Source organism: Nicotiana tabacum, chromosome 7, assembly GCF_000715075.1.
Source record: "Nicotiana tabacum cultivar K326 chromosome 7, ASM71507v2, whole genome shotgun sequence".
In the NCBI taxonomy this organism is placed as follows: domain Eukaryota; kingdom Viridiplantae; phylum Streptophyta; class Magnoliopsida; order Solanales; family Solanaceae; genus Nicotiana; species Nicotiana tabacum.
The window spans coordinates 57215651-57243607 of NC_134086.1; the positions used below are offsets into that span (position 1 = coordinate 57215651).

Genomic DNA, 27957 nt, shown 5'->3' on the forward strand with positions numbered 1-27957 from the left:
CAGAGTGAAAAGTGAGAACAACTTTAAGGGGCTGTTGATGTATTTGGCCTAGAATATACAAAGCTGGTATGAAGTAAATACATCATCTGTTTGAAATGTACATAAACAAAGTTTTATGAATCTAAGGCTACTATGAACAAGAGACAACTACTACCAGAAACGTAGGTATGTCTTCAATTCCAGCTCCCGTCGATCACAGCAATATCAGCAACCAACATCTGCAGACAAGGTGCAGAAATATAGTATGAGTACAACCGACCCCATGTACTCAATATGTAACAAACCTAACCTTAGGTTGAAAGTAGTAACGAGCTAGAACAAAGGTTGAGTCAAACACCAATAGCCAACAACAGTTCATAACAACGTAAAGCAAGTAATAAAAGAAGTAACTCAAAGATAAAATGCTCACCTTATTCATAGTTCCCGAAAATAGTTTCGCTTTTCAAGTATATCAATGAAAACCAAAATCTTTTATGGAAATTGCCAAAGATGTAAGTAAGTTTGAAGACTATAATTTTTCCCCAAAAAACTTTCAACAGGTAAATCTTTCATTTTCAGATGGCATGAGGAAAATACATCTCTATGCCCACATGTCAACGTATGCATGCCAACTGTAATACCATCCAGTGATAAAAACCATACACATACTCTCAGAGTATTAATTCACTTAGTCCTTCCAGTAACTTAGTCCTCAAAACCACTCAGTCCTTATAGTCACTCAGTCCTTACAACCACTCGATCCTCCCAGTCACTCGACACTCGGCACTAAGCACTCGCACTCAGTAGGTACATGCGTTCACTAGGGGTGTGTATAGACTCTGGAGGGGCTCTTTCATCCCAAGCACTATAACAAGATAATCATGTCATAAATTAGTACAACATGCTACGATGTGCAGCCCGTTCCCATCATAAATCAATAAAATATGCTTTAGCGCGCATCCCAATCCCATAAACATCCTCACCTTCAGGCTCTCGGCCTCACTCTATCATCAATCTCTTCAGTCTCTCAGGCTCTCAATGCCATGAAAAATCAGCCCAAAAATAATGATGTGATGTATCAATAAATGTTAACAGAGACTGAGATATGATATGCATATGAATGCGTATGGCTGAGTATGTAAGTGCAATGAAAGAAGATAGCTCAACAGTAGAATGACCTTAGTGGGTCCTAACAGGATAAACATGTAGTCTAGACATGGTTTCTAACATGGATCACAGCTCAATAGCTCTAGTACATAGAAATTTCATGGTTAGAGGTAAGATCAGGTAACTACACAGTACCACAAAAATAACGAAATTACAATTTATACGGTGTACGCCCACACGATGTGAATTGCAACACCGTTATTTCTGTGGTACTGTGTAGTTACCCGATCTTATTTGTAACCATAAACTCTCTACGCACTTAAGCTATTGAGTTGTGATCCATGTTAGAAACCATGTCTAGGCTATATGCTTATTCTATTGAGACCCACCGAGGTTATTTCTGCTGTTGAGTTATCTGCTTACATTGCATTTACATACACAATCATACACATTCATATGCATATCATATCTCAGTCTTTGTTACCATTTACTGATACATCACATAATTATTTTGGCTGAATTTTTCATAATATTGAGAGCCCGAGAGACTAGAGAAATTGATGACTGAGTGAGGCCGAGGGACTGATAGTGAGGATGTTTATGGGATTGGGCTGCACGCCGTAACATGTTTTATTGATTTATGCCATGATTGGCTTATTATAGAACTTGGGCTGAAGGGGCCCCTCCGAAGTCTGTACACACCCTCAGTGAGCACATGTACTTACTGAGTGCGAGTGCCGAGCACGAGTACCGAGTGATTGGGAGGATTGAGTGACTATGAGGATTGAGTGGATGTGAGGACTGAGTGACTGTGAGGATTGAGTGGCTGTGAGGACTGAGACTGGAGGACTGAGTGAATTGATACTCTGAGAGTATGCATATAATTTTATCACTGAGTTGCATGGCATTCGACATGCACACTTAACATACATGTATAAAGATGTATTTTCTTCATGTTGTACGGTATCACATCATATATTCATGACTTCTCACACATATTGACATATAGGCATAGAGATGCATTTTCCTCGTGCAAATTGATAATGAAACATTTACCTTTTGCAAGCTTTGGGAAAAATTACAGTTTTCAAACTTATATTTTTTTGGCAATTTCGGTAAAAGATTTGGATTTTCACCGATATACTTGAAAAGCAGGCCTACTTTCTGAAACTGTGAATGAGCTGAACATTTTATCTCTGAGTTACTTCTTTTATTACTTGCATTATGTTGTTATGAACTGTTGGTGGCTATTGGTGTTGGACTCCTACTTTTATTCCAGCTCGCCACTACTTTCAACCTAAAATTAGGTTTGTTACTTATTGAGTACATGGGGTTGGTTGTACTCATACTACACTTCTGCACCTTGCATACAGATGGCGGCTGTTGATGTTGTTGTGCTCGATGGGAGCTGGATTTGAAAATGTACGTGCGTTCCGGTTGTAGCCGCCTCTTGTTCATGGTATCTTTAGATTTATAAAAATATGTTTATGTACATTTCGAACAGATGATGTATTTATTTCATAACAGCTTTATAAACTCTTTGTCTTAGAAGCCCATGATTTTTACTACCAGTCCTTGAGAAGTATATAAAGGTTAAGCTATTTCATCATTTATTTTCTTAGAAAATCTCATTGAATTAGATTATTTTTAATTGGCTTACCTAGCAGATTGAGTTAGGTACCATCAAAACTAGTTGGATTTTTGGCCGTGATAGATATATATGTTTGCTCTTGGTGTAACTTATTCACAAAAGAGTTGTATTGGAGGGGGTTAAGAATGCTCTCCACTTCTCTTTCAACATTTCCTTACCAACACAGTCACTTACACAACAATTCCACACTACACTCTTACGGGTCGTTTGGTAGGAGGTATTAGAAAAAATAATACAAGCATTAACTCTATGCATTACTAATACCTTGTTTGGTATATTTTTTCAATTTGTGTATCATACTTGGCATTATCCTATGCATATGTAATGCATAGAAAACCATGACATTAGTAATACCAAGGCTTTAATGCAAGCATTATCATGGTTAAAGATAAAATTATTCTTAAAGTCCCTTAAAGCTAGATAATATGGATGACATTTTTCTAAGCAACTATTTTTCTTAAAAATTATGCAATGCATTATAATTTTAATGCACTACACCAAAAAGTAGATAAGAAATAATATTTTTATAATTAATGCTTGCATTATTGTTACGACCCGGCCGACCGTCTTAAGAATTAATGCCCCGATCCCCTATTAACTGCTTCCCCCGAGTTTATTTCTGCTATTTTAATTTGCCGGGATGTTTGGCTTTGAGTTTTGGAGAGTTTTGGGAAACTTAGTCCCTAAATGAGAGCTTAAGTGCTGGAAAGTTGACCGTAGTCGAAACAGTGCGAAGACGACCTCGGAATGGAAATCTGATGGTTTCGTTAGCTCCGTTGGGTGATTTCGGGCTTAGGGGTGTGATCGGATTATGTTTTGGAGGCCCGTAGCTAATTTAGGCTTGAAATGCCAAAAGTTGAGTTTTTGAAGCTTCTGGTCCGATAGTGAGATTTTGATCCGAGGGTCGGAATGGAATTCCGAAAGTTGGAGTAGCTCCATAGTATTGAATGTGACTTGTGTGCAAAATTTTAGGTCATTCAGAAGAGGTTTGATGAACTTTTTGATCGAAAGGGTATTTTGAGAATTTTGGAGTTCTTATCGAAAGGGTATTTTGAGAATTTTGGAGTTCTTAGGCTTAAATCCATGGTTAATTCGAGGTTTCGATGTTGTTTTAGGTGTTTTAAGGATTGGTACAAGTTTGGGTAGTGGTTTGTGACTTGTTGGTGCCTTTGGTTGAGGTCCCGGGGGACTCGGGATGAATTCAGATGGTTGACGGAAAGATTTTGGAGTTAAAGTTGCAGTTTCAGCTGCTGGTTCTGTCATAACCGCACCTGCGGTTTGGGTTCCACAGGTGCGTCACCACAGAACGGCTTAGTGGCTGCAAAAGTGGAATTTGGGGAGTTCTTCAAGAACCACAGAAGCGGTGATCATACCGTAGAAGCGGTACCGCATCTGCGGATGGGGAGTCGCAGATGCAGAAGCTGACATTTAAGTGAAAGTCGCAGATGCGAAGAAGTCCTCACAGAAGCGGGACCGCATCAGAGCCGCAAATGTGGAAATCGCTGGGCAGAACATATAAATTCTTGCCTTCGCAAAATTTAGCCATTTTTCATCTTTTTCAAAACGGGAAGAAGCTTGGGGAGCACTTTTCAAGAGAGATTTTCAGAGGAGTTCATTGGGGTAAGGTCTTTGGTCCCTAAACTCGTTATTCAATGATTTTTATCAATTTAAGCATGAAAAATTAAGGAATATCAGTGGTAATTGGGGGTTTAGGGTTGTTCTAATTGGAGACCTTTGAGTGATGATTTGAGGGACAAATTGATGTCCGATATTTGTACTTTTGATGTGACTGAACTCGTGAGAGTGCGAGGTCTCTGGAAATATAAATTTTACCCAATTCCGAGATGTGGGCCCGAGGGCCGTTTTGGTCATTTTACATAATTTCGCGTATTAGCTTAGACTTTAATTGTAGAATTAGTTACTTGAAGTGTTATCTAAATTATGCAATTGAATTGAATAGATTTGGGCCATTTGGAGTTGAGTACTCGTGGCAAGAACGTGGTCTCGGGTTGATTTTGAGCCGGTTTGAGGTAAGTGGCTTGTCTAACCTTGTGTGGGGGACCTTCCCCTTAGGATTGATATATTTGGTAATTGAATTGCCTTGTACGTGAGGTGACGAGTGCGTACTTGTGCAAATTATTGGAAATTCAATTTTCTTTAAGTATTTATTAGTATGTTTCTTTTCCTGCTTCTATTACTTGCACTATTAATCTTGTTGTTAGATTAGGAAAGCATGTCTAAGTAATTTAATTGCTTTAATTGTTCAATATGCTTACCTGAATTCTGTGCAGCAAATCACTTGTTTACCTTAGTATGAAATTTGCCATTTCTAAATAATTTCTTGCTGCTGCTATGTATTTACATTTGGACTACGGATGTGGGATTCCAGTAGCTCCCCCTTGTCTGTTTATTTTGGGACTACGGATGTGGGATTCCGGTATCCCCCTGCACAGTTATATGGAACTGCGGGAATGCACCCGGTAGATTCCCCCAGTACTGGGTATTTACATTTGGGACTACGAAAGGGGATTCCGGTAGATCCCCATGCACTATGAGTTCGACTACAGGACGATATTCTTGAAGACTTATCGGATATGTGTATTTGGGACTACAGGACGGTATCCTGGAAGATCCTCGATTTGATTATCATTGGTGCTGAGTTGTATTTCCTTCCGTGTTTACCTTGCTCTGTATAATTGTTGTTGTCCTGTACATCCTGTTTTATTTTCACTGCTGTACTTATTTATACTGTTCTGTTCTATACTGTTGAACTTATATTTTTGTTTAACCTCAGTAGGGCCCTGACCTTCCTCGCCACTACCCGATCGAGGTTAGGCTTGGCACTTACTGAGTACTACTGTGGTGTACTCATGCCCTTTCTATGCATGTTTTTCATGTGCAGATCCAAGTACTTCTACCCAGTCTTATCACCCCTGAGGCGAGGCGACTGTCCTAGCGACTTCGAGGTATATCTGCCGCGTCCGCAGACCGAGGAGCCCCTTTCTATTCCTGCTTTTTAGTACTTAGCCCTTCTGTATTTTCTGTTCTTATTAGACATTCTGGAGTTAGAGCTATGTAGCATTTCCTAGCTTGTGAATCGTGGGTTTCCGGGTCTTGGATTTATGTATTGGTATTGAGAGTTAAACATGGTGTATGCTGAGCGACACATTTAAACACTGTTACTACTTTATTTCTGTTTTAAATTGTTTTACTTCCGCAAATTTTGTTTTTTCTTCCGCAATTTAGGCTTACATAGTCGTAGAGACTAGGTGCCATCACGATGGTTCACGGAGGGAAAATTGGGGTCATGATAAGTTGGTATCAGAGCTCTAGGTTCATAGGAGTCATGGATCACAAGCCGGTTTATTAGAGTTTCGCTGATCGGTACGGAGACGTCTGTACTTATCTATGAGAGGCTATGTAACTGTTAGGAAATTTTTTACTTCATTTGATTTCCTTGTCGTGTGATATTTTTGACATCACAATTCTAAACGTCTGTCTTCTATTCTGTCACAGATGGTGAGGACACGTGCTACCCGAGATGATCAGGCACCCGCGCCCCCTACTACAACCGTCAGAGGCCGAGGCCGGGATAGAGGCCGAGGATGCGCACATGGTGCAGCCAGAGCACCTGCCCGAGCTGCCGCCGAGGTACCACCCGCAGTTCCAGTCGGAGTCGAGGCACCTGACACGCCTACTGCTACTACTACTCCAGGCGCAGTTCATGAGCATGTACACCACTTTGGCTCAGGCAAGGTTGCTTCCCCTTGCTGCAGCCACATCCCAAGCTGAGGGAGGAGCATAGACTCCCGCCACCCGCACTCCCGAGCAGCCAGTTCATCCCGAGGACGGGGCAGCTGCTTCGGAGGATGAGCAGCGGAGACTTGAGAGGTTCAAGAAGTATGATCCTCCGGTATTCAGTGGGTTAGCATCAGTTGATACCTTGGGATTTCTGGAGGAGTGCTACTGTATTCTCCATACCATGGGTATATCAGGATCGAGCGGGGTTTCCTTCACTACTTTTCAGCTTCGAGGAGCCATTTATGAGTGGTGGCACACCTATGAGTTAGACAGTCCGGACGAGGCTGCTTTACTGACTTGGACCTAGTTATCAGATCTATTCCTGAGAGAGTTTATTCCTCAGAGCCTCAAAGATGCATGGCGCGCCGAGTTTGAGCATTTGCGCCAGGGCACTATGATTGTCTCAGAGTATACTGTCCGTTGCACTAGCTTGGCTAGACATGCCCCAGCCTTGGTTTCTACTGTCCGCGAGAGGGTTTGCCGGTTTATTGAGGGCCTTATTCCCAGCATCATATCTAGCATGGCTCATAAGTTGGAGATGGATATTTCTTATCAGTAGGTGGTGAGCATTGCTAGGAGGATTGAGGGTATGCATGCTAGGGAGAGAGAGAAGAGGGAGGCCAAGAGGTCTCGAGAGTTGGGCCATTATTCTGGTGCCCGTAACCCAGCTGCAGGTCATCATGGTAGGGGTTATATGAGTCGCCCCGTTCATTCATCTCTTCCAACAGCCAGTAGTGCTCCAGCTCCTCCTAGGCCTTAGGAGCCTTATTATGCACCTCTGGTTTCTAGCGCGCCTCCTGCGCGGGGTGCTTTTAGTGGTCAGTCCAGCAGACCTGGCCCGAGTCAGTACAACCACCACATCCTCCCAAATCTTGTTTTGAGTGTGGTGACACACACCATATGGTGAGAGATTTTCCCCAGACTTGGGAGGGGTGCACCTCCACAGACTTCTCAGCCACAGCGTGCCCCGCAGAGTTCTCAGGCTATGGTTACAGCTCCAGTTGCTACCCCGCCTGCTCAGCCAGCTAGAGGTGGAGGCTGGGGAGGTAGAGGTGGCCCTAGAGGGGGAGGCCAGGCCAGATACTATGCCCTTCCTGCTCGTACTAAGGCTGTTGCCTCCGATTCTGTCATCACAGGTATTATACTAGTTTGTTACAGAGATGCATCAGTTTTATTCAATCTAGGCTCCACTTACTCTTATGTGTTTTCTTATTTTGCTCCGCATTTGGTTGTACCTCGGGATTCTTTGAGTTCCCCTGTTTATGTTTCTACTCCTGTGGGAGATTCTCTTGTTGTGGACCACATTTATCGGTCATGTTTGGTTTCTCTTAGTGGTTTTGAGACTAGAGTCGATTTATTGTTACTCACCATGGTTGACTTTGATATTATCTTGGGCATGGACTAGTTGTCACCCCATTATGCTATTCTTGATTGTCACGCCAAAACCATGATGCTGGCTATGCCAGGTATACTGCGTGTTGAGTGGAGGGGTGCTTTAGATCACACTCCTAGTAGAGTCATTTCTTTTCTTAAAGCTCAGCGTATGGTTGAGAAGGGGTGTGACGCGTATCTAGATTATGTGAGAGATGTTAGTATTGATACCCTTTTAGTTGATTCAGTCCTTGTAGTACGGGATTTTCCCGATTTGTTTCCAACTAACCTTCTGGGCATGCCGCCTGATAGAGATATTGATTTTGGCATTGATCTGTTGCCGGGCACTCAGCCCATTTCTATTCCTCCGTATCGTATGACTCCTCCTGAGTTAAAGGAGTTGAAGGATCAGTTACAGGAATTGCTTGATAAGGGTTTTATTCGGCCCAATGTATCACCTTGGGGGTGCTCCTATCTTGTTTGTGAATAAAAAGGATGGTTCCATGCGTATATGCATTGATTATCGACAGTTGAACAAGGTTACAGTGAAGAACCGTTATCCTTTTCCTGGAATTGATGATCTCTTTGACCAGCTTCAGAGCGCACGGGTGTTTTCTAAGATTGACTTGCGCTCAAGCTACCATCAGTTGAAGATTCGGGAGCCAGATATCCCCAAAACTACTTTCAGGGCTCGGTATGGTCATTATGAGTTCCTTGTTATGACATTTGGGCTGACCAATGCCCCAACAGCCTTTATGCACTTGATGCACAATGTGTTCCAGCCATATCTTGACTCATTCGCCATTATCTGTATTGATGATATTCTGGTGTATTCCCGGAGTCAGGAAGATCATGAGCAACACTTGAGGACCATGCTTCAGACTTTGAGAGAGAAGAAGTTATATGCTAAGTTCTCAAAATATGAGTTTTGGTTGGATTCAGTGGCGTTCTTAGGCCACGTGGTATCGAGTGAGGGTATTCAGATGGATCCGAAGAAGATAGAGGCCGTGCAGAGTTGGCCCAGACCATCCTCAGCTACAGAGATCCACAGTTTCTTTGGCTTGGCAGGCTACTACCATCATTTTGTGGAGGGTTTTTCATCGATTGCAGCCCCTATGACCAGGTTGACCAAGAAGGGTGCTCCGTTTTAGTGGACGGAAAAGTGTGAGGCGAGCTTTTAGAAGCTCAAGACAGCTTTGACTACAACCCCAGTTTTGATATTGCCTTCAGGTTCGGGGTCTTATACAGTCTATTGTGATTCCTCAAGGATTAGCCTCAGAGCGGTGTTGATGTAGGACGGTAGGGTAATTGCCTACGCGTCCAGGTAGTTGAAGATACATGAGAAGAACTACCATGTTCACGACCTTGAGTTAGCTGCCATTGTTCACGCCCTGAAGATTTGGCGCCATTATTTATACGGGGTTCCCTATGAGATTTATACTGACCATCGGAGCTTGCAGTATTTGTTCAAGCAAAAGGATCTAAATTTGCGCCAGAGGAGGTGGTTGGAGTTGCTAAAGGATTATGACATCACTATTTTGTATCACATGGGCAAGGCCAATGTGGTGGTCGATGCTTTGAGTTGCCAGGCAGAGAGTTTGGGGAGTTTTGCTTATTTACCAGCATCGGAGAGGCCTATGGCGATGGATGTTCAGGCCTTAGCCATCCAGTTTGTGAGATTGGATCTTTCGGAGCCCAGTCAGGTTGTAGCTTGCGTGGTTTCTCGGTCTTCCTTATTTGATCGCATCAGGGAGCGGTAGTATGATGACCCTGATTTGCTTGTCCTCAAGGACAAAGTTTAGCACGGTGATGCTAGAGATGTGACTATTGGTGATGATGGGGTATTGAGGATGCAGGGTCGAATTTGTGTACCCAACGTTGATGGGCTGTGAGAGTTGATTCTAGAGGAGGCCCATAGTTTGCGGTATTCCATCCATCCGGGTGCCACAAAGATGTATCAAGATTTGAGGTATCGATATTGGTGGAAGTGCATGAAGAAAGATATAGTTGGATTCGTAGCTCGGTGTCTCAACTATAAGCAGGTGAAGTATGAGCACCAGAGACCGGGTGGGTTGCTTCAGTAGATAGAGATTCCGGAGTGGAAGTGGGAGCAGATCACCATGGACTTTGTAGTTAGGCTCCCAGAGACTTTGAGAAAGTTTGATGCTATTTGGGTGATTGTGGATCGGCTGACCAAGTCCGCTCCTTTCATTCCTGTGTGTAATACTTGTTCTTCGGAGCGTTTGGCAGAGATATATATTCGGGAGATTGTTGGTCTTCATGGTATTCTAGTGTCCATCATTTCTGATAGAGGTACTCAGTTCATATAATAGTTCTGGAGGGCCGTTCAACATGAGTTGGGTACTCAGGTGGAGTTGAGTACAATATTTCACCCTCAGACGGACGGACAGTCCCAGCACACTATTCAGATTCTTGAGGATATGCTCCATGCGTGTGTGATTGAGTTTGGAGTGTCTTGGGATCAGTTCTTGCCATTGGTAGTGTTTGCTTACAACAACAGCTATCAGTCCAGCATTCAGATGGCACCGTATGAGGCTTTATATGGTAGGCGGTGTAGATCCCCGGTGGGCTGGTTTGAGCCGGGTGAGGCTAGATAATTGGGCACAAACTTAGTTCAGGATGCTTTGGAGAAGGTTAATGTGATTCAGGATAGACTCCGTATAGCCTAGTCCAGATAGAAGAGTTACGCGGACCGGAAGGTTCGTGATGTTTCCTATATGATTAGAGAGCGAGTTCTGCTTCTATTTTCGCCCATAAAGGGTGTTATGAGATTTGGGAAGAAAGGGAAGTTGAATCCGAGATTTATTGGCCCTTGTGAGATATTGAGGCGTCTTGGGGAGGTTGTTTATGAGCTTGCCTTACCTCTCAGATTGGCCAGAGTTCATCCGGTATTTCATGTTTCGATGCTCCGGAGGTATCACGGTGATCCGTCGTACGTGCTGGATTTTAGTTCAGTCCAGTTGGACAAGGATCTATCCTATGTTGAAGAGCTAATGGAAATATTGGACAAGAAGGTCAGAAAGCTGAGGTCAAAGAACATTGCATCAGTGAAGGTTCAGTAGTGGGGTCAGTCGGTCGAGGAGGCGACCTGGGAGACCGAGAAGGATATGTGCAGTCGTTACCCTCATCTTTTCACTACTTCAGGTATGTCTCTATGCTCGTTCTAGGACGAACGAATGTTTAAGTGTAGGAGGATGTGACGACCCGGACGGTTGTCTTAAGAATTAATGCCCCGATCCCCTATTAACTGCTTCCCCCGAGTTTATTTCTGCTATTTTAATTTATCGGGATGTTCGGCTTTGAGTTTCGGAGAGTTTTGGGTCACTTAGTACCTAAATGAGAGCTTAAATGTTGGAAAGTTGACCGTAGTCAGAACAGTGTGAAGACGACCTCGTAATGGAAATCCGATGATTCCATTAGCTCTGTTGGGTGATTTCGGGCTTAGGGGCGTGTTCGGATTGTGTTTTGGAGGCCCGTAGCTAATTTAGGCTGGAAATGCCAAAAGTTGAGTTTTTGAAGCTTCCAGTCCGATAGTGAGATTTTGATCCGAGGGTCGGAATGGAATTCTGAAAGTTGGAGTAGTTCCGTAGTATTGAATGTGACGTGTGTGCAAAATTTCAGGTCATTCGGACGAGGTTTTGATGGACTTTTTGATCGAAAGCGTATTTTGAGAATTTTGGAGTTCTTAGGCTTAAATCCATGGTTAATTCGAGGTTTCAATGTTGTTTTAGGTGTTATAAGGATTGGTACAAGTTTAGGTAGTGGTTTGTGACTTGTTGGTGCCTTTGGTTGAGGTCCCGAGGGCCTCGGGATGAATTCAGATGGTTGACGGAAAGATTTTGGAGTTAAAGTTGCAGCTTCAGCTGCTGGTTCTTTCATAACCGCACCTGCAGTTTGGGTTCCGCAGGTGCGGCGCCGTAGAAGTGGCTCAGTGGCCGCAAAAGCGGAATTTTGGGAGTTCTTCTGGAACTGCAGAAGTAGTGATCATACCGCAGAAGTGGTACCGCATCTGCGGATGGGGAGTCGCAGCTGCGAAAGTTGGCATTTAAGTGAAAGTCCTAGATGTGACGAAGTCCTCACAGAAGCGGGACCGCAGATGCAGTCCCAGGGCTGCAAATGCGGAAATCGCTGGGCAGAACATATAAATTTTTGCCTTCGCGAAATTTAGCCATTTTTCATCTTTTTCAAAACGGGAAGAAGCTTGTGGAGCACTTTTCAAGAGAGATTTTCAGAGGAGTTCATTGGGGTAAGGTCTTTTGTCCCTAAACGCGTTATTGGAATGATTTTTTTATCAATTTAAGCATCAAAAATTAAGTAAAATTAGTGGTAATTGGGGGTTTAGGGCTTGTCTAATTGGAGATCTTTGAGTGATATTTGAGGGACAAATTGAGGTCCGATTTTGGTACTTTTTATATGACTGAACTTATGAGAGTGCGAGGTATCTGGAAATTTAAATTTTACCCGATTCCGAGACGTGGGCTCGAGGGGCGCTTTGGTCATTTTACATAATTTCGAGTATCAGCTTAGACTTTAATTGTAGAATTAGTTACTTGAAGTGTTATGTACATTATGCAATTGAATTGAATAGATTTGGGCCATTTGGAGTCGAGTACTAGTGGCAAGAACGTGGTCTCGGGTTAATTTTGAGCCGGTTCGAGGTAAGTGGCTTGTCTAACCTTGTGCGGGGGACCTTCCCCTTAGGATTGATATATTTGGTAATTGAATTGCCTTGTACGTGAGGTGACGAGTGCGTACTTATGCAAATTGTTGGAAATCCGGTTTTCTTTAAGTATTTATTAGTATGTTTCTTTTCCTGCTTCTATTACTTGCCCTATTAAGCCATTTGTTAGATTAGGAAAGCATGTCTAAGTGATTTAATTGTTTTAATTGTTCAACGTGCTTACCTGAATTCTGTGCAACATGCTAGGCTAGAATCACTTGTTTATCTTAGTATGAAATTTGCCATTTCTGTATAATTTTCTGGTGCTGCTGTGTATTTACATTAGGACTACGGATGTGGGATTCCGGTATCTCCCCCTTGTCTGTTTATTTTAGGACTACAGATGTGGGATTCCGGTAGATTCCCCTGCACAATTATATGGAACTACGGGAATGCACCGATAGATTCCCCCAGTACTGGGTATTTATATTTGGGACTACGGAACGGGATTCCGATAGATTTTCGTGCACTATGAGTTGGACTACGGGATGGTATCCCGGAAGACTTATCGGATAATTGTATTTGGGACTACAGGACGGTATCCTGGAAGATCCCCGATTTGATTATAATTAGTGCTGAGTTATATTTCCTTCCGTGTTTACCTTGCTCTGTATAGTTGTTGCTGTCTTGTACATCCTGTTTTATTTTCATTGCTGTACTTATTTATACTGTTCTATTCTATACTGTTGAACTTATATTTTTGTTTAACCTCAGTAGGGCCCTGACCTTCCTTTTCACTACCCAACCGAGGTTAGGCTTGACACTTACTGAGTACCACTGTGGTGTACTCATGCCCTTTCTGTGCATGTTTTTCATGTGCAGATCCAGGTACTTCTACCCAGTCCTATCACCCCTGAGGCGAGACGACTGCCCTAGCGACTTCGAGGTATATCTGCCGCGTCCGCAGACCGAGGAGTCCCTTTCTATTCCTGCTTTTTAGTACTTAGCCCTTCTGTATTTTCTGTTCTTATTAGACATTCCAGAGTTAGAGCTATGTAGCATTTCCTAGCTTGTGATTCGTGGGTTTTCGGGTCTTGGATTTATGTATTGATATTGAGAGTTAAACATGGTGTATGCCGAGCGGCACATTTAAACACTGTTACTACTTTACTTCTGTTTTAAATTTTTTTACTTCTGCAAATTTTGGTTTTTTTCCCGCAATTTAGGCTTACCTAGTCGTAGAGACTAGGTGCCGTCACGATAGTTCACGGAGGGCGAACCGGGGTCGTGATAATTACTAACCCATGCATTACTAATCCATGCATTACTAATCCATGCATTACTAATACACCTTATTCCGCACTATTCTTATGCACTCTACCAAATGTCTCCTTAGTTTAATCATGGAAATACAGCCCTACACAACCAACTTCAGATCCCCAGAACCCCCAGATAATGCAAAAATGCAAATTGATCCACCCTCACATGCCACAAACCCTGACAACCCCTCATTCTTGAACAAATTAATAATCAATACACAATTATCTCCCGATATCATCAATCCCCACCTCCAACTTAATACCATTGAATTAACTGATGAAAGCGATACCACCATTGACCCAAACAACTTCATTCCATTAACTGTTGAAGATAAATCAAAACTATATTCAGAGGATCGGTGAGGTGGCGTACGTAAAGGTTTTTGGGCGTAAAGTTGGCCATCAATACTACGACAAAAGTTCTATGCACAGTGAAAGCCTACAGAAGAACTACCCCTAGTCTATTTAGGATCAAACTTCTTCCTACTCAATTTTTAGAAAAATGAAAATATGTTAAGAGCACTACATGACGACCTTTTGTTCATTTTTAACCATTTCCTCTCCGTCAGAATGATAACCAAAATTTCTAACCTCCACATCAAAGCTCAAGTACTTATCTTTCTGGGTAAGACTCCCTGAACTTCCAATCGAATTCTACGACCTAGATATTCTCTAGTAAATGGGCAATAAAATTAGCGAAGTGTTGAAAATTGATACCTATAGCTATATAACTACACGAGGCCAGTATGCCAGAATTTGTGTGGAGTTACCTTAGAAAAATCCCTGAGAACACACATCTTTATTAGCACCCACAAGCAGGTTATTCTATATGAGGGAATTCACCTCCGCATACAGCTTGTGGGAAATTAGGCCATTTGCAAAAGAACTGCTCCACTTTAATCCATCCACAAACAATGCTCATCACCTTGAAAATTACCTCTCCTTCTCTCCAATCCACTACCAGTACTACAGTACAGGAAATAACTCCATCCCAGGAGTGCAAGACAGTATAATTTTTGAGGAAATCTATCACAAAATCTCGCGCACATCAACCAACTTTCCTTGATGCAGACATTATGCCAACTCAAGCCGAAGATGTGCCTCACGCGCCACATATAGGTAAGTCCACTAACTTAAAGCACTTAAATACACAATCTTCAGAAAATGCATGTAATACCCTCCCTAAATGTGATAATGTATATAACTAGTGGGAACTCCAAAATTTTACCCACTCAAATAAATTTGCAAATCTCCAATTAGAAGACCCACCCACATCAAACGAACACGTCGTAGAGGCCTAACCTATCAGCTGTCCACCATTTCCTTCAATGTCCAACATCCCACTAGCCCAAATTAATACTAATGATCTACTACAAAAACCTGAACCACAAAGCCACCTTGAAATAGAACCAACATAACACGTAAATTCTCCAGCCAATCATAACTTACTTACCCCACATGCCTCCACGTCAGCAGACCTACAAACACCACATAGCCCTATAATCACAAACCAAATCTCCTCTTATTTTCAGTAAACCAAGAGTAGTCATAACTCTGATGAACCACTAATATAAGATACTACTCCCACTGGATCAGGAAATCCAGTCCATGAAAAAAATACACCATTAATGCATACACCCATGTCACAACACACACTACACTCAAGCCCAACCCAATGCTCACCGCCAAAACCCAACCACTACTGTCTCTACAAATACACACCCCCAATCATCAATTCACTCACCCTCACAATTCCAACATTTCTATTACTCCTACTATAAACAATGCATCGAGCACGTCTATTCCAACCACCACCCCTCCTCGTTATCATCATTTACAATCCACCTCTCAGCCATGAATCCTAACACTCGGATCTTCACTGCTAAAACAAACCATGCAATGAATGAACCAACATCATGGTTGGAAGTGGGTCTCCAAGACCATGCTCTCATATTCTCCATGAAGTGAATGGCCAAGAGGTCATGATACTGCTCACAAATCCAATTGACCTCACGTAAATAGTCACAGAGGGGATTTGTCTAGCGATGGTCATCTATGGTCAGTACTACTGGTCCATGATACAAGCCCCATACCTAGCACCATACCAACCACCATCAAACCCAGCCCCCTACTGGGATGCCACACACCTATAGCCCCACCTTCTCCAACTTTTCTTTTATCCTCCACCAAAACCATTTCATCAAATGCCTTGGATCTAACCATACACACTACCACCACTTAACCTCCCCCAACCTCACCCTTGGGGCCACATGACCAACTGCCTCTCTCACCACTGAACACACCACCCCTTCCAAATCAAGAAGAACCAAACGAAGACCTCCAACAGGAAATAGCGACAACGATAGATCATTTCTGAACATACGCCCAGAACCACTTTGGCTTGCAGGATTCAATGTTTTTGTGGTAAAGGAGGAGCACGCAAAAAAGTTTCATCTAAATTGTCCTCCAAATCTTCACACTTGCTCCCTAAGAATAAGGCCAACCACGAATCGGGCTGTAGGCAAATACAATGTGGTACTGATTCCCTCGCTCCATGTTCAGGGAGAGGGGAACAATGAACAAAAACCAAACATGCAGGGGGAACTGCCGGAGTGCTCAATCACTCGAGTTTCGTCGAAATATTAGGTCTTTACTGGATTACCATCGCCTTTATTTAGTTGCTCTGTTGGAAACTCACATCACTGATCATCATGTACTTAGGGAGGATTTTCAATTCTCTGACATGACTCAAGTATCTGCTGAGGGACAATCTGGTGGTATTGTCCCTTTGTTGCATCGTGAGGCACTCACAGTGGACATTCTTGCAACTACTCAGCAAGACCACTGCATGATAAAGGTAAGCCCCCATACTCAACAATGGTTATTTTTAGCAATATATGCTAGCACTCATTATCAAGATAGAAATATATTATGACAGAATCTTAAATGTTTGAAAGACCTTTTTAAGGGTCCCTAGATATTAGGTGAGACTTTAATGAAATACTTTTAGCAGGTGATAAATATGGCGGGAGGGATATCAATTTAAATAGATCTCAATACTTCATTGATTATATTAATTATTGTCAATTTGCGGACTTATATTTTAAAGGTAGTCGTTACACGTGGACAAATAATCACAGTATGGGTAATCATATATTGGAAATGTTAGATAGATTAATATCCAATTATGAATGGATTAATAGATTCCTAAATTCCCTAGTTACTTATCTACCTCGCACACACTCTAATCATTGCCCTTTGTTGCTTCAACTAAATTACCATAGAAGCCAGCCCAACAAAGTAATTCGTTTTGAAACCATCGGGGCTTCACGTCTAGAATTTAGAACATTGATCCACTCAGTGTTGTCTACTCATACTCAACTATTGCCTGCTATTGAAAACTTCACCACCACCGTGAAATCTTGGAATAAAACACATTTTGAAACATTTTTAACAAGAAAAAATTCTCCTTGCCAGATTAGAATGCCTCCAATCCTCTATCAAATACACCACCAGTTTATTTTTACAAAACTTAGAACAAGACTTAATTAGAGAATACAACTTCATCCTACAATAGGAGGATAAATTTTGGAAACTAAAATCCCGGATAACTTTGTTTAATCAAGGTGACGTAAATACAAAATTCTTTTTTCTCTCCACTACCCAAGGTCATCGAAGAAATAAAATAACTGCCCTACAAGATATTAGAGCAAATTGGATTTGTGAACCCTCTCATGTACAGTTTCACATTTCTGAATATTGTCAAAAACTCTTTACCACTGAACTACCCTTCTCCACTAACTCACATTCCCCTACCCCCATAACTCTTTCTCACCGGACAATCAAAATCAACTCTTGCTTCCATTACAAGACCATGAAATTCTCGAAGCAATCAATTCTTTCCAGCCTTAAAGGCTCCAGGTCTAGATGGACTTCAGTCATGTTTCTACCAAAATATTGGGCTGATATCCAACAATCAGTCACTTCCTTTGGTCACCAAATTTTTAGGGATCATAAAATCCCGCACCAAATAAATACCACGTATCTTTGCCTAATCCCTAAAAATAAGAATGCATCCTCTATTACCTAATATCGTCCTATTAGCTTATGCAATACTATCTATAAAATAATTACAAAAATTATTTTCAATTGTCTCAAGCCACTTTTACAAAAATTTATAAACCATATTAACAAGTTTTTCAAAAAAATAAATGTGCGGCAGATAATATCATTGTTGTCCAAGAAATCTTCACTAAGTTTCAGCACATGAAAAGTAAAATTCCTCATATGCTTATGAAGTTAGATTTGGAAAAGACTTTTGATAAACTACAACGGTCCTTCATCCTCCAAACACTTATCCAATTAAAATTTCTGGGACCATTTATTCAATTTATCATGTCATGCGTCTCCACATCTTTCATCTTTGTCCTCATTAATGGTAGCCCTATTGAATTTTTCCATCTAACTAGAGGTATACGCCAAGGTGATCCTTTATCTCTGTACCTATTTATTCTTTCAATGGAAATGCTCTCCCGCAGTATAAATGCGGCTGTAGATTACCAACATTGGCCTCCCATACAACTGTCCAGAGGGGGCCATGTATCTCCGGTATTTTCTTTTTTGATGATATCATAATCACTTCTAAAAAATCGACTAAAATTTGTCATACTATATAATAGACACCATAAGCTTCTTTACTTCCATCTCAGGACAACCAATAAACTTTGCTAACTCAAAAATATTCTTCTCAAAAACCCGTGCCACCGCTGAAAAATATTTTGTATTGCAAAATTTTAAAATGCTTGAAGGGAACCATCTTGGAAAATACCTTGGATTCTCATCTTCCTACGTAGTCCTACTAACACATATTTCCAATTTATATACATTCAAGATACAGACTTGCGTGGTAGAAATCTAGTCATCTTACTATGGTAGGAAGGACAACCCTTATTTGCTCCACTCTTAACACTCTTCCTAACCATGTTATACAATATATCTCCATCCCCAAAAGTATTAGATCGTATTTGAATTAATACCAGTGAATTTTTTTTTTTTTTTTTTGGGCATCACTGCCCAGAAAACAAAATTGCTTCTTATAAAATAAAACAATGTTACTAGTCTGAAATCTGAAGGAGGTCTAGGTATACAAAAGCTTGATACCAAAAATAAGGCCCTCCCAGACAACCTTGCATGGCGCCTATTTCAAAATCCAATGCAACTATGGGCCAAGATTCTTTTGTCAAAATATAATTCTTCAACACCATATCATCCAAAATAATCTTTTATTTAGAAAAAATATCTTGATTGGATGGGCAATCTGTCAACTAGACTATAAATGGAGAACATCAAATGAGCAACATGTAACATATTACCTTGATCCCTGGCTTAGCGAAAACACAACTCTTCGATCCCTCATCTCTGGTCCTTTTCTACCTCATGAAGAGCACTCCACTATAGAAAATTACAACGCAAATGCTTCCTGGCAATTAAGCAACTTATCTTTTCAGCTACCGGATGATATTTTACAACAAATCCGTAGTATATACCTGCCGCACGCCTCGCTGAGATTTGACAAAATTATTTGGACCCTTACTAAAGATGCCAAATTTTTGGTTTAAGTCCAGCTATCAATCCCTCAATTCCTCTACAACCTTGAATCTATTCACCTGGGTCTGGAAACTACGTATGCCGCTAAAACTGTTGCACTTTATTTGGTTATGCTTCCATGATCGCCTTCCAACAAATAATTATTTAGCATACCTCTCCATCACAAACTCGAACATTTCCACAATCTGCCACATGGCCCTTGAAACCCCACAAAATATCTTTTTCAATGTTTAAAAGCCCAACACATTTGGGCCAACCTTCATCTCTCAAGCCTTATCCAAAATTACCTGACACATTACCACGATCAACCCCAATGGGCATGCCATTTCCTACACCTACCATTTGGTAGGTGCTCTATTAATATACCACCAAACACTTTTTTGTCACGACCCCAATATTTCACATGAGGTAGTCGTGATGACACCTAATATCTAATACTACGTAAGTCTAACACACAAGAGAACTTAACAGAAATAATAACTAAGAGTATTAAATTAAACTAATAAATCTCATAATAACATCAATACTCAATAACAATCACAAATCCCCAAAACTGGTGAAATTGAGTCATAAGCTCTAAAGCAATGCTCTAGTAATCTCTAGATACAACACTATTTGAAGTGAAGATAAACAGTAGTAAAGTAATAGCATAAGGTAACTCCGAGGTGTGTGGGCGTCAAGTAGGTATATCTTAAAGTCCCCGAGATATCCAAGTCAACTAACTGGCACCCTGCATAAGCAGAAGTACCTGGATTTGCACAAAAATATGTAAAAGCATAACATGAGTACACCAACATGGCACTCAGTAAGTATCAAACCTAACATCAGTAGAGTAGTGACGAGGACAGGTCATGACACCTACTAGACATAGAAACCTGAATAGAATATTAACATGATCTAATAATGGAAATCAAGAAATAAATGAAAATAGAACAGTAAGATGATGTAAGGCCAATAACGGAAATTAAGGCAATAAAGGGCAACAAAGAGTGAACATATGAAAGTAACAACAAGTGATCAAGTACCGTGAAAATACAAGTAAGACAATGAAAAAGGATAACAACCATTTAAATCAACAAGCCTTTTGAACATGGAATGTTCAACAAGATTCACAATTGAGGTACCACACTTCATATTCTCTTTTAACAAGTCACAATCACATACTTCCTTATATCACCGTGTAGGCCTTGTATTTATTTTAAAGTATTTTTCTCGAAATAACTAAAAGCATTTTAGCCCCCTTATCTCACCATGTGGCTTCAAATATTTTCCATACTAGCAACACGTATATAAATCCCATCTTATCTCACTGCATGCATTTCAATACCTACTCTTGTACCACCGCATGCGTATAAATATCACAATACGATGATCAACTCGCACCACACGTGCCCATATGCCACAATATTTTCAAAATTAACGATATCAATGTTACCAAACATATAACCCATGGCACAACCGCAAGTGTACAAGAATCTCAAAAATAACAAAATGAATGAGAAACAACTCGACAAGAAAAGATATCTCAGTAACCAACAACTTTAACCTCAATATATTAATAGCTTTCACAACTACAACTTCAATAACTCATAATAGAGGTATACCCATAAAAAGGCAACTCACAACTCAAGTGCATATCATAAGCTTAATAATGAAACAGATATCATGTAATAACAAATTCGAATAAGGATAAATCAACAATGAACGAGGTAACGTGTAATGAAAACTTTAAATAAGACTAACTTAACAATGAGAGAAGTAACATGATAATAAAAGAGGTAACAACTTCAGTTAAAACATATAAGAGTTAACTTGACAATAAAAGATAGAACGTGTACTAAAAATATCAAATAAAGCTTGTAGAGTAAACTTGGCAAATAAAGATAGAACATGTACTAATAACTTCAAATAAATCATGTAAGAGTAGACTTGCCAAGGGGAGATATAACATGATATGACAACTTCAATTAAATGCATGATAGCAGCCTAAAAGTCTAAACCAATTAAATTCCACATATAAGCATGAGTATACACTCGTCACCTCGTGTAGAGGTCTTCAACATGATTCAAACAATACAATCAACCAAAATCCTAAGGGTAGTTTCCCCTGCACAAAGTTAGGCAAGATACTTACCTCAACTAGGCCAATCAATACTCAAAAATAGCTTTTTCCTTAAAATTCGCCTCTGCACGACTCAAATATAACAAAAAATGACTTAATATTATCAAACAATGCAAGAAAAACCAATGACTGTTAATAAACCTATGATATTTATACAATTCCCCCAAAGTCAACAAAAGTCAATCCCAGGCCCACCCGGTTAAAACCCGGGTCCAAGGATAGATCTAGACTACTCATAACCCTACGAATCCATATATGTATTTTGTTTTCAAATTCGAGTCTAATTCGTTTGACAAATCACAAATTTTTATTTTTCTAAATATAGACAAAATTTTCCAAACTTTCTCTTTGATCCCCACAAATTTGATGTTAAATGTCATAAATAATCATGTAATATAGTTAAAAATTGATTAAAACTACTTACCCAATTATTGTATGTAAAAATCCCCTCTCTAAATCGCCTCCTATCAAGTCTAGGGTTCTAAATAGGGATGAGTGTCGGCCAGTTCGGTTCGGTTCGGTTTGTTCAATTTTTGGTTTTTTATTTGGTACACCAATAACCGAACAAAAATTAGTTCTGTTTCTTCGGTTTTTGCTAATTCGGTTCGGTCAATTTTCGGTTCAATTCGATCTGTTAGGTCTTGTCATATTGAGCTTTTAAATTGAACCTTTTCTATTAAAAATATGATTAATTTCATATTTTAGTGCAACTAAAACTCGAAAATGCGATACTTATAATATGATTAGCCAAATTATTTAGTTGATGTAGGAAATATAAATTTATTTGACAAATATTACTTACAATATAACTATCTCGTAGAGACGTAGACAATCATCTAGAAGCATAATCTAAACAAGTTCAAATTAGAAGAGAATTAGTATCCATGAACACATAAACAAATATTAGGTTATAGTAGGAATCATGTTTTCTTCCATTTTAGCAATAACTATTTGTTATAAAAACTAAAAGAGACGATGGCAAACATAGATGAATATCATTATACCACAACAATATCGGCGTCAAGCAAGCAAACAACAACGAAAAATACATTGGCAAAAAAATGGATAATTTTTAGAATGTAGGGCTTTATTTGTGTTTGGGCTTCAAATTTTGTAATTTAAATATATGGAAAAGTTGGGCTAGACAACTTAAGAAGAGCCCAGAGGCTAGGACCCATATTAGAAAACTTCGATTTTTCGGTTTAAACGAAAATCGAAGTTGCAAAAATATAAATCGCAAAGCGACCAAATAAGCTGAAAAACAGAAACCGAATAAATCGAAGTTTACGGTTCGATCGGTGTTTTTGGTTCGGTCGGTATTATGTCCACCCATAGTTCTAAAATGAGAGAAATGAGATTAAATCCCGACTTTTCAGCCCTTTTGTTCAGGTGCAAATGTCGCAATTACAAAGATAGACTCGCAAGTGCGGCACAGACAATTTAATGGGGAAGTCACAAATGCGACATCAGCTTCACATTTGCGAAGCCTGCTCCAACCTCAAATGCGACTAAATTATTGCAATTATGATACTACCAAGACTAGCCTACACTTCGCAATTGCGAGTGAGGCATCCCAATTTCCATACCTCGCCCCTACAGATCACTTCAAAATTGCAAGGCTGGTGCTCGCAATTGCGATTGCAGCACCAACAAACCAGCAACTCAAAACTGCATTCAATCCAATCCAAAACATGTGTGAAACTCACTCGATCCCTCAGGGCTCCAATTCAAATATCCCACAAGTTTAAAAATATCCTACGAGCTTACTATCACGATCAAAATATCAAAAAAAACATTAAAAATCATGAATCGGATATCAAAACACATGAATTTTAAAAGAAAGCTCAAAAACCTCTAAAATTGCAACCAAGCGTTTGAATCCTATCAAACCAACTGCGAATCACACCAACATTTGCAGACAAGTTCCAAAAAGTAAAACAGACCTATTCCAAGTCCCAAAACTAAATTCCGAACCCGATGGCCATCAAGTCAACCTACGGTCAAACTTAGAGAAACTTATAAACCTCAAATTGCCAACTCTCGGCAAAATAAGTCACATCATTATAGAGACCTCCAAATCCAATTATTTTCATACACCCAAGTCCAAATTCACGATACGAACTTATGAGATCCATCAAAATACCGTTCCGAGGTTGTTTTCGCAAAAGTCAAACTTCGATCAACATCTCCAATTTAGGCTTCTAACCAAGAACCAAATTGTCCAAATAAACCCAAAACTCCGGAATGAAACTAACCAACCCCGCAAGTCATAAAACCATAAATATATATGTGTGAAGCGTCACAATGGGAAATGAGGCTCAAATACACAAAACGACTGGTCTGGTCATTACATTTTTCTCTTTTTGCCTCTGACAAATTTAGTTAACTAGAAATCAACATACATTTAAGGACAAACATATCCATCTGTCTTCCACTTATTATATCCAAGGTCTCAGAATACTATTTTCTTAAAAAAGCTTCTCCTACACACCCTAACAAACTCCCACTGCATATCAAATGGCACCCCCATCCAAAGACTACTATAAGTTAAATTTGGATGGTTCGTTTACACATCACCAAATGGGTTTATGAGGAGTTCTCTGAAATCACCAAGGGAATCAGAGCTTAGGGTTCTAAAAAATTGTTTTTACTGCTTCTCCTATAGAAGTAGAACTCCGTGTCCTTCTGCTGGGTATATGGTTAGCAAAGAAATACAAATACCTCCCGCTTATCATTGAGGTGAATGCAACAAAGGTACTCACTCTCTTTAAACAAGATCATCCATTTTACACTAATCTCCTTGATGATTGCAGGTTAATAATCCAACAGATAGATGATCAAATCATCCATCACATATACAAGGAGCAAAACTATGCAGCAGATAGCTTAGCTAAATATGGAACCCACACGCCACTTGGAAATAGCTTGGAACGTTTTGCCGCACCACCATGTTTTGTCTCCCACATCTACCAAGTTGAGTGAACGGGAACTACCTCTAAAAAACTTCTTAATGCCTGTGTTTTTGCCAACAACAACCCCCCTCCCTATGTAAATGCACCACCACTACTAAAAAAATGCCAAAAAGTGTCCAGAAAAATCGATCGAAATTAATCGGAATCGAACAAAATCGATCAATTTTCGACCGTTTTCAGTTCGTCAAAAAATCAATGGTCACTAAAGGGGAGCGACTGCAGACAATCGATATTTTCGACCGAAGTCGGTCGGTAATTGTCAACGTACTTTGACCAAGTTATTGACATAAAATAACCTTACCGACTGAACTCGGTCGGTATTCTTAAAAATAATTTTTTATTATTTTTAAATTAGCGATCGACTTTGGTCGAAACTAAAATTATTCATTTTTTAAAATTATTCAATTCCGATCGAAATCGGCCGGTATTGTTAAAATATTTAAAATTTAAAATCAAAAATTTTGACCTAAGTCGATCGGTATTATAAAAAATATTTAAACATTTAAAATTAAAGATTCTGACAGAAGTCGGTCGGTAAATTTAAATTTTTGGAAAATCAAATGATCATTTCCTACTGACTTCGGGCGGTAGGCGGTCAGTTTTCTGGGTAAGGTTTTGGCAAAATACAGTTGTTTTATAGCTGCACCACCTGCCAACAACCAATCACCTATAATGGCAGAATTACATTGCTTCCATTCAACCAATAACCACAATAACAATAATAATAACAACAATAATAAAAACTATCGAAACTATATTAACAAAACATCATCTCCATCTCCACTAAACTATATTAATAAACAACAACACGTTTCATAAGTTAAAAGTTCAAACATCATTCAATGAGTGTTTTGTATCAAATCGTCTCCATCTCAACTACTAGATGCTTCATCGTCGGCATGGTTCGAAGGATCACAATAGGAAGGATTAGCATCTAGGGAAGGCTCACGAGACCGGGGAATCGGGAAAGCACCACTTGCAAGAAGATTGGGTAGCTGACCTTGAAGGGCATTAAATTGTTGGTCCCTCTTTTCTAGCTGAACTTGAAGGGTATCAAATTGTTTTTCTCTCTTTTATTCTCTAGCCTTTGTCTCTTCAAGCTCTACTTTTAGCTTTGCAATGTTCTTCTCCATAGACGAGAGAGTCGACCTATCATTGCCTCGCAGGGGGAGAAAGTCTTTATACCTTGCAATCCACCCCTGTAACGCCGAAATGATCTCTCTGAAAGGCTATATGCTATCCCCTTTTTAAGATCACCGACAACATCTAAACATATCTTCCACACTTCTTCGTCTGAAATGGGTGGTTGCTTGCCTTGCTCATTCGGTGGCAAGCTCTGAGTGTACTCTTCTATATTAGTCTTGTTGCGACCCTTTTTTTAGAAAATAGAAAATTATTAACTATATAATATTATAAACATTAATTTCAAGTTATAATAATTATCAAACTTACATATGTAGTCTCTGCCCGGTCCTCAACCCATATACTTGGATCTGTTGATGCCTTTTTATTCCGTATGTGAGTCTCCCTGAAGAACTCATCCTGAGTCATCTTCCCCCAATATATTTTTCTAAAAGTATAATAAAATATGTTAACTAAATTAAAATACATAGTTCAATAAAAATAGATTTAAATATTTTAAGGAATCACAAGTAGTCTCATCGCAGTCCCCATGATCCTTGCACCAACACAGTGCAAGGAGCCACCCTTCTCAGATGCTCGGGCCTTCTTTCCCTGTTCACTCCTTTTCTAGAATTTCTCAGTGGTCCACTACCTCAGTAAATCCTCTCATAAATGCGGTAGAACTCATGAATGCTTCTTGCTCTTCTTCCGAGCAGATCGGAAGGAATCAGATAGTCTCTTATGGTATTTGAACATAAAATTTGCAAGAATGACACTGTTATGCCGGTTCTCCCAAGTACACTTAGTCTGCAAATGAAGTGTGTAACGTTAGATGAAATTATTGTTAATATAATGCTTAAATAGATAAGAATTGTATTAAAACCTTAAATTGGTTAAAAATTTGCTCCACGAGCTTCGGTGAAAATTCACTCAAAGTCGCATAGGGTGCATCATACAACCGCCCAAGAGGTATCCGAGCAAAGTACTAATAAGGTGATCATGAATAAAACATTCAAGACTGTGTCGATTGCACACATCTTGGAGCATCTAGTAGCTCATTATACCGGAGCATCTAGTCACTTAAACTCCGAGATTTGTTTTCTTATTTAGTCACCAATCAAGCATTCGAGTATCAATATTTGAGAATAAATCATCAACGCTAGTCATATATATATATATATATAAGTGTAAATTATTATAAATGAAATTGTCACGACCCAATTTCCTCTCCATTGGGTATCGTGATGGCACCTAGTCTTAGGGACTAGGTAAGCCTAATATTTACGGAAATAACAACAATAACAAATAAATCTAACAGTCTCGTAATAGAAATCTCTACAAAACTTCTAATTTTCAAAACCGGTAGTACAAGTCATAAGCTCTATAGAGTTTGCTACAACTTCTAAATACAACTGCTTGGGAATAATAGAAACAGTGTGAATACAAAATAGGAAGATGACTCCGAAGCCTGCGAACGCAGCAACAGGTTTACCTTGAGTCTCCTCAGCAACGGTCTACACTGCTACTAGCGATCAAATAATTGGATCTGTATAAAAATATACAAAAGTGTAGAATGAGCATACCACAGCGGTGCCCAGTAAGTATCAAGACTAACCTCGGTGAAGTAGTGATGAGGAACAGTCAAGACACCCACTGGTCTAATAAACTGAACAAGTATAAGTATAGGATCAACAGAATATTGTATCTACATAAAGCATACACAATACGTCTAACGATACAGTAATTACAATAGGAAAGGAAACAACAAGTATCAGCGAAATACCATAAAAATGACACAGAAGAGTGAATGGAAGACAACCTAAATTCGGAACCACATATACAACAAGGACAAGTAACAACTAAGAAATTACAACCACGTTTACATCATGTTTTAGTCAAACAAACTCCACGAGGTGCCAAATCTCGGACGAATCACAAATAACGGTTCTTAATACCTGCACCCTAACACTCGACATCATGTACCCTCATAACACCTCATAACTGCACTAACAACTCATATGCTAATAGAACCATTTTCGCATAGAAGGCAAGTAACAAGGGCGTGCATCTATACTTAATAATATCAAGAAAACCTCGTATACGATAAGGGAGCTTAACTACGTGTATGCTTGTGCAAGTGTCCTAATATAATCCATACCAGCAAATAAGCATAAGGAAAAGAATGGACATCACATAGAATGTTTTCTCACAACTTTCACAAGGTA

At 39.9% G+C, this 27957-nt stretch overlaps 2 long non-coding RNA genes across 2 annotated transcripts; one reads left to right on the top strand and one right to left on the bottom strand.

The window, feature by feature from the left end:
- Positions 1–19812, bottom strand: LOC142182692 (uncharacterized). The gene is made up of 2 exons (XR_012711650.1): positions 19282–19812; positions 1–218 (listed from the first exon to the last, which is right to left on the bottom strand). It is a non-coding gene; the product is annotated as an uncharacterized LOC142182692 (long non-coding RNA).
- Positions 14666–27482, top strand: LOC142182693 (uncharacterized). The gene is made up of 2 exons (XR_012711651.1): positions 14666–16766; positions 24452–27482. It is a non-coding gene; the product is annotated as an uncharacterized LOC142182693 (long non-coding RNA).
- Positions 27483–27957: the final 475 nt, after the last annotated feature.